Source organism: Pipistrellus hanaki (genome assembly GCF_964339955.1).
Source record: "Pipistrellus hanaki genome assembly, chromosome: X".
NCBI lineage: Eukaryota > Metazoa > Chordata > Mammalia > Chiroptera > Vespertilionidae > Pipistrellus > Pipistrellus hanaki.
In genome coordinates this window covers 95,597,942-95,610,609 of record NC_140524.1, presented here as the reverse complement: position 1 = coordinate 95,610,609, position 12,668 = coordinate 95,597,942, and the positions used below count along the sequence as shown (strand labels likewise).

Sequence of the window (12,668 nt, the reverse complement as noted above, 5' to 3'; positions counted from 1 at the left end):
GCCAGCCAACCATGCCACCCACTGCATACCCCTAGCACTTACCAACTGGGTCCTGATTGGAAACTAAAGTTATAGTCAATTAGGAAAAATCTAGGAGAGGTTAATGAAGAGACAATTTGCAGAGGTGTGGCCAGGGTGTAGGGAAATCTCAAAGGAGAGTGCAGTACCTTGGGACAAATAGCTGCAGGGAGCTGGTACCACTCCCATTAAGGTTGGAAGAGCAAAGAAGAGAGAAATAACCAGAATCCAAAGGGCAGTAGTGGGCTCAGCCATCTTGTGGAAGCTGTTTGGCAAGTCAGGTTGACCTGGCAGGGATGAGACTTGGAAAATAAATCCCACAACCTTACATTCTCCTTGCCTCAACTTCCTGCCGCTATCTCCCATTGGATGAAGCCAACGAGAAGAATGAGGGCAAGATAGACTGATACAGTTAGTAATGCAGTCCACATGGTGCATAGAGCAGAGTGGAGGAGGATAGAGAATGGATCTGGGGAGAAAGGGGAAGATAGATGTCAACCCCAAGGAACATCAGAAGCTCTCAGAATGGGGGAGGGTGTCCTTTGAAGATTCTCCCCTGGTAATTTGGTCATGTCCCTTGGTGTTGAAATCACCTGCCTTAAAGTATGACGGACTTTTTCCAAGCTTTCTAATCCCCTCTAAAGGGGTCCATTACTGAACCACCCAGAAACAGGTCCAACTTCTACAATCACTATTCCATTCCCTAGGTTTCCCACTAAACCCATTGTTCTGAGTTCTACATGAGTCCATTTGGAAATCATCTGCCAATCTATTTTCTCCTTACTTTAGTGTTCTCAGCCACTTAAACTCCATGTAATAATCTTGTATAAAGCAAACATTTCATTTCACATTGGAGGACAGGAATACTCCTAGGATGTCTCCAGAACAGGCTTTGCAAAGTGAACCTTTCTGAGTAAGAAGCAGGCTGGCCAATGTGCAGAGTTGGGGCTGGGTGAAAGTCAAAGTCAGGACTAACTGATTTCCCTTTCCCATCTGCTTCTCTGCAAGGAGTCGTTAGCACAGAACAAACTTTGTGTGTACTTATGGGGAGTTCATTCTTTGCCTTCTTTCTGACATACACACCAAGTCACACTGCCTTCTGGAAAAGCTGCAATATGGTATTAGCAGCACTACAAAAATATGAAACCCTGGATAACAGGAGAACTGTTTCATATACTCACCTAATTTAAAAGTGTCCCTCAAACCATCCCCACTCTTCAGAAATATCAACTGCAATGTGTTTTCTTGTCAACCAATAAGACAGTTTTATAAGACATGATTTCTAAAGTAATTTCAATACAGCAATCTTCTCATATAGCAAAAAAGTAAATCTGACAAATAAAATGGATATGGGTAACTACTGTTTGTAACACAATAAAGAAGAACAATAAGGAGGATATGTGAATTTCAGTTTACACTGACCTATACAAAGTTACTTATTTTGTCATGGTAACACCTAGGCAAGTCATTAGTGTCCATTAATAAGTAAATATAATAGCTGCTTATTCATTTAATAAGCAACTATTATATGTAAAGCAAGACATCAATTTCCATGCCTTCCATTTTAAAAATAATTTAAACTAATAAATATTCACTTTTATAACTGAAGTGCAACAATAATTCTTGAAACTAATTGTTTCTATCCTTGCTACTACATTTACAATTATCTGCATGTTTGATACATACACATATGACGATGTAGCTCTTGTTTTTGAGAAAATTATGCTGCTAAAATTATATCCCTAAAATACCTAAATTCCCTACTACACTTGAAGTTGACACAAAATCTTCTAATCTTTGTACTCTTCAGAATCTGCTGTGAATTTCTCATTTCTGGTGGGGCTAGGGGTAGCGCCTGCACGCTATCTTAAATGCAAGACCAGTTTTACATGTAGGTGGAGTCAGTGGTTTATTATTTCAACAAGTATTGACTGAGGGCCGACTATCTGCCAGTCCCTTTGCTAGATGCTAGGAATGTGGTGTAAATGTAACAGGAAAGGTCCTGCTCAGATTCTAGTGAAGGAGACAGACAATGAGAAAACAAATAGGCAGTGTGTTTCCAAGGGGTGACAGTGTTTGATGAAAAGCACAGCAGGATAAACAGATAAGAAGGACTGGGTGATGGCTGTCTTAATAGGATAGTCAAGTAAGGCCTCTCACCCAGCCGGTGTTTCTCAGTGGTTTAGAGTTGACTTATCAATCAGGAGATCATGGGTTCAATTCCCGGACAGAGCACATGCCCAGGTTGCAGGCTTAATCCCCAGTGGGGGGCGTGCAGGAGGGATGTTTCTATCTCCCTATCCCTCTCCCTTCCTCTCTCTGAAATCAATACAAACATATTTTTTAAGAAAAAGAGTTAATAGCTACTTGCCTAAAGTCACACAACAAGTAATTGGTGGAGCCAGTTGAACCCAGGCAGCCTGACTCCAGCATCTAAACTCTTAGCCCTCCTATCATGCTTTTAAGTAGCTACCCACCTCCCATAAGGCCAGCCCTCCCAGTAGCAATTCCTGCTTCTAGCTCTCAGCCTACGGGATAGGGCCTGATATTTATTAAAGGAAGATGCTACTCCGTGGTGTAACAGAAATGTAAGAAGCCTATTCCAGCTCATAGAACACAAGAAAATCATCAATCCCATCCCTTTCAATAGGCAGCCAAACTTTCCATGCTTCAAATGAGTAAAAGATAGAACTGATTGTGTCCAGGAGGATGTGACTCTACTGCCAAATGTCCTGGCTGGTGATGTTTTCCTCTCCTGCAAAGCGTGGGGCTCTTCCAAACAGCACTAGTGTTCTCCACTCCCCCACGGCTGTGTAACTTAGTCAGGTAAGCCTGCCAAAGTCCCACACTGCGCCTCATCCAGGGCCTGAAAAGAGCTAGACCCACACTAAAGGCAATTTGTGAAACATAATTAATTGCAGATTCCTTTTGGAGCTGCTTAAGCTCCTTGATGTCTCAGATGTGTGGCCAGGATGGAGTTCTCTTTGGCAACTGAGCATCCTTTAACCTCCAGCTGAGAGAAACCAAGGGTATCACTCAGATCAAGTTTGGCTTTCCCAAGACTTGGTGGGGCAGGTTCCGATGCATGAATGGGGCTTTGGGGAACTCACCCTTCCAGTAGATCCAAACCACACAGATCATGGAGATCTATGGAAAATAATATCTCCCTCATGAGCTGCCTGTTCGTGATAGTTTCTACTTGGCTCCCCGGCACTCTGGGTGGGAAAATGATGCAAAGAACATTCTATTTCAGTGAAAGGGACCATGTGATCAGCAAAGTACATGCTCAGTAACCAAGTAGAAAGACTTTTCCCAACATAACACTTGCTTTCTCTTCAGAAAGGCACATTAGGCTTTGATTCTGCTACAGTAGCATTTCTAATATTTATTATATATTATTGTCAAACCACAAAACTAATATGGATATAGCTACCTATACATTTTTTTCAGCTACTTATAAATTTAATTCTTCTCCAAACTGTAAGACATGGCTGTTATATACCTTATTTTATAGACAAGTAACTAAGTTTATATAAACCCGAAACGATGTTAATTTTAATCAAGGTGAAATCAAACTTAGAAGCAGAGGACATTCAACAACATGGCTGAATCTTATAGATACTAAACCAAATTAAGAAGCCAGATAAGAAAGAGCACATATGATATAATTCCATTTATATGAGGTTCAACAGATAAAACTAATTTATGGTGACAGAAATCAGAACAGTAGTTACTGATGGGAGGGGTTTGGGGCTCTGGGTGAAAGAGATGAAGGTACTAAGAAGCACAAATTGGTAGTTACAAAATAGTCATGGGGAAGTAAATAAAACATAGGAAATATAGTTCATAATATTGTAATAACTATATATGGTGCTGGTTGGGTACCAGAAATATCAAGAGGAACACTTTGTAAAGCATATGATTGTCTAACCACTTAGCTGTACACCTGAAACCAATACATAATGTTTTTTAAAGAACAGTGGTTAACCAAAACCGGTTTGGCTCAGTGGTAGAGCGTCGGTTTGCGGACTGGAAGGTCCCAGGTTCGATTCCAGTCAAGGGCATGTACGTTGGTTGCGGGCATATCCCCAATAGGGGGTGTGCAAGAGGCAGCTGGTCGATGTTTCTCTCTCATCGACGTTTCTAGCTCTCTCTCTCTCTCCCTTCCTCTCTGTAAAAAATCAATAAAATAAAAAAAAAATAAAAAAAGAACAGTGGTTGCTGGGACCGGTTTGGCTCAATGGATAGAGCGTCGGCTTGGGGACTGAAGAGTCCCGGGTTCGATTCCGGTTAAGGGCATGTACCTTGATTGCGGGCATATCCCCAGTGGGGGGTGTGCAAGAGGCAGCTGATCGATGACTCTCTCATCGATGTTTCTGACTCTCTATCTCTCTCCCTTCCTCTCTGTATAAAATCAATAAAATATATTAAAAAAAAAAAGAACAGTGGTTACTTCTGGGAAGGTGGTATTAACTGGAAAGGCACCTGAAAGATTGACTCTTCAGGGAAGCTGTAAAAGTTCTAGATTTTTATTTCAGGAGCAGTTCTGCAGGCATATACAAATGTACACGTTCATCAGCTGTACTTCTAAGACTGGTGCACTTTACTATATTTAAATTATCTCTCAAAAAAAAAAGAGGAAACAAAGATGGAAAAGGGTAGAGAGAACATGACCTTCAACAAAGGAAAAAGAGAACCAAACATGATGTCATTTCAAATGACTATGTAAAAGCTTCTGAAATAAATAGGTGCTAAGATGAATGTGTGAGTCTTAACTATGCTAAAATATTGTCTCAGTCAAGGTTCCGGCAGGAAACAAATGGAGCATGTGAACTGGGTACGTGGAAACAAGTTTAACAAAGGATGTATTCATAAAGGGTTGGACAAGCACAACAAAACCCACAAGGAGTACCAGCACTGATCCCTCTAGGCTCCCAACAAGAAAGCCCAAGAGTAAGGGGCCTGTGGAGGTAACTCCTGCAGGTCAGCTACCTGGGCCACAGCAGGGCAAAGTGGAGAAGGTGGAGGGTGGACTTCAGATAGTAGAAAGAAGATGCTCAGCATCACAACAAACTTAATTCAGACGGCTCCCTGCCCTGTCTGTGCTGAATGGGCATCTGCGGAGACTGTCCCTTCTCCAGTTCCTTCTGCCCAAACTGCCTGCCCATTTCCTATACATTTCACTTTTTGTTTGTTTGTTTGTTTCATGAATGGAGCTTTGGGAAACTCACCCTTCCAGTAGATCCAACCCACACAGATCATGGAGAGCTGTGGCAAATAATGTCTCCCTCATGAGCTGACTGTTCATGATAGTCTCTGGATAGTTTCTGGGCTTCTGGGCCTTTTATGTGTTTTGAGCATTTGATGACCTCTCCCTGAACTTATTAGCTAAGCTAACCACAGGCCAGTGCGGCCTCAATGAGGAAGTGGCATTGGAGCCAAGCCCTGAATGATGAAAGGGAGTTATCTGTGCAGGGATCTAGGGGAGAGCATTCTGTGCAGAAGGAATCAGCAATTGCAAAGCTCTTGGACAGAGGGGTATTTGGAATGCTTAAGGGAAAGATCGTGCACCCCAGCATCCAGAGTTGAATGCTTCATTACTTCTCAGTTACGGGAAGACTCAAGTTTATTATCCCAGTCAGGCCCAGGGAGTCAGTCCTCCATCATTGGGTGAGGAGAAGGCTGGCTTTGACAAGCTTCCAGTTCTCTGACCCATTTTATCATTTGTAAACTGGAAGGTTGCTAGGTTTGTGCCTGAGCTCACCTCCTATTATAAAAAGGGGTGACTCTTTCATCCTATAAGGCAGTGTTTCCCAAACTTTTGACATATGTGTACCCCTTCTATAATTTTCATAACGCTGAGTACCCCTCATATTCATGAGAACGTAGAATTAGGCGCAGCTAAGCACAGTGCAGTGTGTATCCCCACCAAACTCCGGTGCAACGCGTACCCCCACCAAACTCTTCCCGTGCCCCTGGGGGTATGCTTACCACACTTTGGGAAACACTGCTATAAGGGGAAAAAGGTGCAAAGTGTCATTAGTTTATTTGAAAAGTACTGAGTGGGCAGCTATTGTGTATTTGCTGCGGGGCCAGTGTAGCCTCCACTCTCAGTGCGCCAACGGTAATGACCTTGGCACTCACCATCCCTGTACCCGCTGCTGGCTCCCTCCTGCTAGCACCAGTCACTCTCCAGCTAGGGGCTTTCTCCCATGATGGGAGCACATCCACCCTGGAAGGAAGAGCAGAGTGGCTGGGGGTGCCCCAGGAGCAGCCCTGGGCCATGATGAATGGGAGTGGGAAGGTCAGTACCCTGGCTTGACCTCCATCAGGTGGGACACCTCTGAGGTGTGCTCCATGCCTGGTCATAAAGATGCTCAAGGGTGTGGAGTCCCAGTTATCCTGAAAATAGCCTGCTCTTTTTTTTTTTTTTTTTTTTTTTTTTTTTTTTTTTTTTTTTTAGCCTGCTCTTTATCACCCCTTGCATTGGCTCTTTTCCCTCCCCTGCCTCACTTTCTCACTCCTTGACTGGTGTTTCCCACCTAAAAGACTTGCATTTGAATCTTATTCTCAGATCCACTTCTGAGGGAGCCTCACCTAAAACAGCAAGTTACAGTGAGGGGTAGCAAGGAGTGTAAAGTATGTCTCCACCTATAAGGAGCTCACAATCTAGTTACTAGTTTTTAAAAACAGCAATTGAAGCCTTGAAACATAACTTCAACTTCTAAGAATACATCTCACAAAAATAAGCATAGTTCTGCACAAAACTCAAGATACCAAAATGTTCATCCCTCATCAAAACATTGAGAATGAGAGATAAAATTAGAAAATGTAAATATCCTGTGATTGGGAAATAATGTAATAAGTAGCGTTACATCCATACAGTGAAACATTATGCAGTTGTCAAAAACCATGTTGTAAAATAATCCTGATTGACATGGACATGGTTAACAATAATGTATATGTGCGTAGAAAAAAATACTAAAAACCAAAAAAATCAAAGGATTAACAGATGTTTTTTTTTTTGTTTTCTGTTTGCTTGCTTTTTCATCTCTGGGTTTATCTATACTTCCAAAGTTTCTATAAATAGAATGTCTTTTCTTACTTTTCAGTGCATCATTAAGTTTACATAGTCTAAGACAAAGATAGTGTTTCTCAATCTTAGCACTACTGACATTTTGAGCTGGATCACTCTTTGCTCTGCGCACTGTAGGATGTTTAACCACATCCCTTATGTCTAAGCAGCAGATGCCAACAACACCCTCCAGATCATGATACCAAATATGTCTCCAGGCATTACCCATGTGCCCTGGAAGCAAAACCACTCCCAGGTGAGAATCACTGGTCTAAGAGAAATGAAAATCATAAACCAATATTAGCAGTTAATGCCCGTGAAGTGAAGTGAGATTATTCAAAATCTTTTAGATTTGGATGAACGATTTTTTTTTCATTTTAAAGAAACCAATGCCATGTCAACATTTAACCTAAGTAAATGAGGCCACTTCTTCAATTGTGTAAAAGAACAGCAATTAAAAGATTCCAAGACATCATCTGTGCAATTTCTACGAGGTTTAGACTTTTAAAAGTTGAAGTCATGCCGGCCTCACAGGGTATTCGTTTCCCAACTCTCCTCACACTGAACAAAAAACATCAGATGAACAGAACCCTCTGAAATGTTCAATATCAAGCACTTCCCAGTACCATAATTTTCAGTGATTTAACTGAGGTTCTGTGCAAGTACATAGTCGTAACAGATGCAAGAAAGTTCCCCAAGTGGGGATGAGGTGGAAGAGAGCTATGGGAGGGGAAAAAGGAGAAAAAATTGTAATAATATGAATAATAAAGATTTATTTTTTTTTAAAAAAAAAAGCTCCCCAAGTGGATTGTGACACTTATATTAGCCTGAATGAAGAGGATTCCATCAAAACATGCTTACTGAGCACCCACTGTGTGTCCAGCGCTCTTTTAGGCTCTGTGGATTCGGAAATGAGCAAGATGCCCAATGTGCCTACCCTGGACAGACTTCCTGTTCTAGGGAGGGGGCAGCCAATAAGCAGGGCCCATTCACCTGAACAAGATCACTTCGTGGAAGAGATCATTAGACCAATGGAAGCAACTCGCTCATCCTAGGAAGTGCCTTTCACTGGTGCAACCTCTGGGCATGAGGGCAGAGACCAGAGACAGTCTGGTCTCATACCTGGCTCAGCCATCTATGCAAAGACCTGAGCCAGGTATGAGTAGGCCAGAAAGAGATGTGGCTGATCTACAGCGAAGAGAAGAAAGGCAAGAAGGGGTGAGGGGCAGAGCAGGTAGTTCCCCTGGGTTTTAGCAGGAAGTTCGCGTTGCCCTCTAACTGCAGTGGAAAGGCCTGCACGGTGCTAAGGGGAGCCTGACCTCTGATTTGTGCTTTTGGAAGATCCCCTTGATCCTGTGTGGAGAGTGGACCAGAGCAGTGACAGTATCACAGGGAGGTCGGCCATTTGACCACCACAGAAGCCCAGGTAAGGGATGCACAGTGGTGGCCCAACTAGGCTGGAGGGGTGGAGGCAAAGCAGTGGCATTTGGAAGAAGATTCCGAAGGGTTGGAAGCCTGCGTGGGCCTCACAGTAGGGGAAGCTGAGGCAGTTGTGGTCGAGAAGAGGAGACTTGGGCTGCCTAAAGCTGAAGCTCCAGGGAACGGAGCAGTGACTAATGGCAGACCACATGAAGACCAGGGCCTTGCAAACCCATTTTTATTTTTAAATAGGCTAACAGCCAGGGAGCAGGGCATTTTGTAACTTCCTTGGGAGTCAAAGCCAAGTGGTGCCAGCAGCTCCCAGCTGTGTAAGCAGCATGGAGCACAGGCCAAAACACACTCATATTCTTCTGGGGGGGGAAAAATCCCTATTCCGTGGCTGATGTCTGAAATGCCACCATTTGAGATTTCTTTTCAGTTCAGTTGTTTAGTTCAGAAAAAAATGCAAATTTGCTTGTAAAAGACAAAACAGAAGACATGGATGGAGACTGGGCCCCAAGGATCAGTGTGACCATGAACTTCAGGGCAGTCAGATGGGACAGATTAGTTCTGGTTCAGAAACAGCGGTAGGGCCATGGAAATGAGTAGTACTGAGGCTGCGCAGTGGGTGCCTACTGGGTGAGCAGGTCTCAATGGAGTCAGGAGCTCAGAAGGAGAAAGGAGTCTGTTCAAACCTGGCAGAGTCCGAAGGAGTGCAAGAAGGCAAGTGCTGCTTCTTCCCACACCTCTTCAGGCAAACGCTGGCCTCCTGTGCCTCCTCTGCAGATTGGAAGGTCCTTACCTCCTCCTCCCATGGCTGCTGATCCAGCCCAGCCTTAGGCAAAGCTGGAAACTCCTTTCTGAGATGAATCTTCAGGGGACCCACACAGGCAGCTTTTCCAGGCTCCTCGGGGTGAGCAACCCCAACATTTAATTCTAAAACCAAGTTCCAGAACAATTAAGTGACAGAAATAATTTCAGTGGCTTTTGAAAACTCAAGCCTAATCATCTCGCTGAACTTCATCCTTTTAAATAAATTTTGCCAATTTTTCTTATCTTTTAATTTGCTAACTTAAAAAAAAAAAATCTCGCCCTTGCTGGTTTGACTCAGTGGATAGAGCATCGGCCTGCAGACTAAAGGGTCCCAGGTTTGATTCTGGTCAAGGGCATGTACCTTGGTTGCGGGCACATCCCCAGTAGGAGATGTGCAGGAGGCAGCTGATCAATGCTTCTCTCTCATCGATGTTTCTAACTCTCTATCCCTCTTCCTTCCTTTCTGTAAAAAAAAAAAAAAAAAAAAAAAAAAAAAGTCAATAAAAATATATATTTAAAAAATCTCAACTAGCTGAAACCGGTTTGGCTCAGTGGATAGAGCATCGGCCTGCGGACTGAAAGGTCCCAGGTTCGATTCCGGTCAAGGGCATGTACCTTGGTTGAGGGCACATCCCCAGTAGGGGGTGTGCAGGAGGCAGCTGATTGATGATTCTCTCTCATCCATGTTTCTGACTCTATCCCTCTCTCTTCCTCTCTGTGAAAAATCAATAAAATATATTTTGTAAAAAAGAAGAAAAAAGAAAGAAGAAAAATACCATAAAAACATTACCAGCAAAACTACCATGTTTCCCCGAAAAGAAGACATCCTCCGAAAATAAGACCTAGCACATGGAAAGATAAGACATCCCCTGAAAATAAGACCTAGCTCAACTTTGGGAGAAAAAATTAATATAAGACACTGTCTTATTTTCAGGAAAACAGGGTATTAAAAAAAAAAATCTTAATTAGCTCTCTGCTCCTGCTGTTCATCAGATAGCTGTGTCTTCCTTTGCAGTGCCAGCTGCAATCCTGAGACAGGATGGTGAAGGCCACAGTAAGAGGATTTGGCCATATTAGGTGCCTAGTCACTGTGGCAAAGTGGATACAGTCGCCCTCAATGACCCCTTCATTGATCTGAACTACATGGTCTGCATGTTACAGTGTGATTCTATTCATGGCAAGTACAAAGGCACAGTGAAGGCTGAGAACAGGAAGGTTGTCCTTAATGGAAAGTCCATCTCCATCTTCCAGGAACGAGGTACCACAAACATCAAATGGGGTGATGCTGGTGCTGAGTATGTGGCAGAGTCCACTGGTGTCTTCACTACCTCAAAGAAGGCTGGGGCTCACTTCAAGGGCGGAATCAAGAGGGTCATCATCTCTGCCCCTTCTACAGATGCCCCATGTTTGTGATGGGTGTGAACCATGACAAGTGTGACAACTCCCTCAAGATTGTCAGCAATGCCTCCTGCACCACCAACTGCTTGGGCCCTCTGGCCAAGGTCATTCATGACAACTTAGCATCATGGACTCATGATCATAGTCCATCAACTGCCACCCAGAAGACCGTGTGATGGAGCCTCTAGGAAATTATGGTGTGATGATCAAGGGGCTGGCCTGAACATTATCTCTGCTTCTATTGGCACTGCCAAGGCTGTGGGCAAGGTCATGCCTGAGCTGAATGGGAAACTCACGGGCATGGCCTTCTGAGTCCCCGCCTCCAATATGTAAATTGTAGATCTGACTTGCTTCCTGAGGAAAGCTGCCACATATGATAACATAAAGAAGGTAGCGAAGCAGGAATCAGAGGGTCCTCTCAAGGGCAACACTAAGCACAGTTTGTCTCCTTTGACATTAACAGTGACACCCACTCCTCCACCTTCAATGCTGGGGCTGGCATTGCCCTCAATGACCACTTTGTCAAGCTTGTTCCCTGATATGACAATGAATTTGGCTATAGAAAGAGGATGGTAGACCTTATGGTCCGCGTGGCCTCCAAGGAATAAGAGCCCCCTGGACTACCAGCCCCAGCAAGAGGAAGAGAGATCCTCAGCTGTTGGGGAGTTCCTGTCCCACATTGATCCCCAACACACTAAGAATCTCCTGACCTCCACAGTTTGCACCCCAGACCCCTTGAACAAGGGAAGGAAGGAGCTTAGGGAGGCCTAACTTGTCATATATGATCAATAAAGTTCACTATACCCCCACAAAAATCTCAACCTAGGAAGTCATTTAAATGAAATTCATTATTTCAGTCTCAGTCATATTTTTCTCTACATTTTCCCTACTTGTTCAACCTAGTTGGGCCACCACTGTGCATCCTTTACCTGGGCTTCTATAGGATAGAATAGAGAATAGAGCTCAGACTCTAGATTTATATTCTATTCATGTTGCCTTCCCGCCATTTCTTCTCACATTTTTATTCTTTCTTTCACTTATTTAATGAATGTTTAGCCCTGGCTTGGTGGCTTATTTGGTTAAAGCATAGTCCCGTACATAAATAAAGTTGCAGGTTCAGTTCCTGTCAAGGCACATACCTGGGCTGCAAATTTGATCCCAGGTTCGGGTGAGTACTGGGCAGTGTTCCTCTTATACATTGATGTTTCTCTTTTTCTCTCCCTCCCTCCCTCCCTCTCTCTTTAAAAATCAATAAAAAACTTATCCTTGGGTAAGGATTTAAAATATAAAAAAATATTTGTAATTTAAATAAACATGCAGTTTTAAAATAATATTTATTTACTTATTTATTGAATTCTCATATCAGAATTTGTACTAGAGGCTGAGGAGGTAGAAAAGTTAGATATTTGGTATCTGCCCTAGAGGACCTGTTCGTAGGCACAAAAAAGACAACAAAATGAAAGAATACTAGTTAATTAAAATATGTCCAAAGCACTGAAAATATGTGTGCTAAATTTTAATTTACTAAGTAAATTAATCCTATAAATTTATCACCACACATTTCGTAATAATACCTTATTTGGATAAATGCCAAAAGAATTCCCTTCCCCCACAGAAAAGACTAATATTTTCTATTTCTTATGTTAGATTGCCATCTACTGGATTTTTCATGTAACTGCCGCGGCAAATTTTTTTATTTCTTGTGTTAGAGTGCCACCGTGTGTAAATGTAGTGTAAATGCAATGCCATTTTATTTATTGTGTTAGAGTGCCATCGTGTGGACTTTATATGTAATTGCATGCCCTATTTATTTTTATTTTTCTCTATACATCGCCCCCCATTGGAATTACCAAGTAATTGCAGAGTGATATTTTTTAGGATTGAGTGCTACCAGGTAGAACTTTCATGTAATTGCATACAGATGCTTTTCTGTAGTCCGTTTAGA

At 42.8% G+C, this 12,668-nt stretch overlaps 1 pseudogene across 1 annotated transcript; it reads left to right on the top strand.

The window, feature by feature from the left end:
- Positions 1-10,364: 10,364 nt before the first annotated feature.
- On the top strand, positions 10,365-11,331 carry LOC311614964 (glyceraldehyde-3-phosphate dehydrogenase-like; annotated as a pseudogene). Its single transcript has one exon. The product of its transcript is annotated as a glyceraldehyde-3-phosphate dehydrogenase-like (transcript).
- The last annotated feature ends 1,337 nt before the right edge of the window (positions 11,332-12,668 follow it).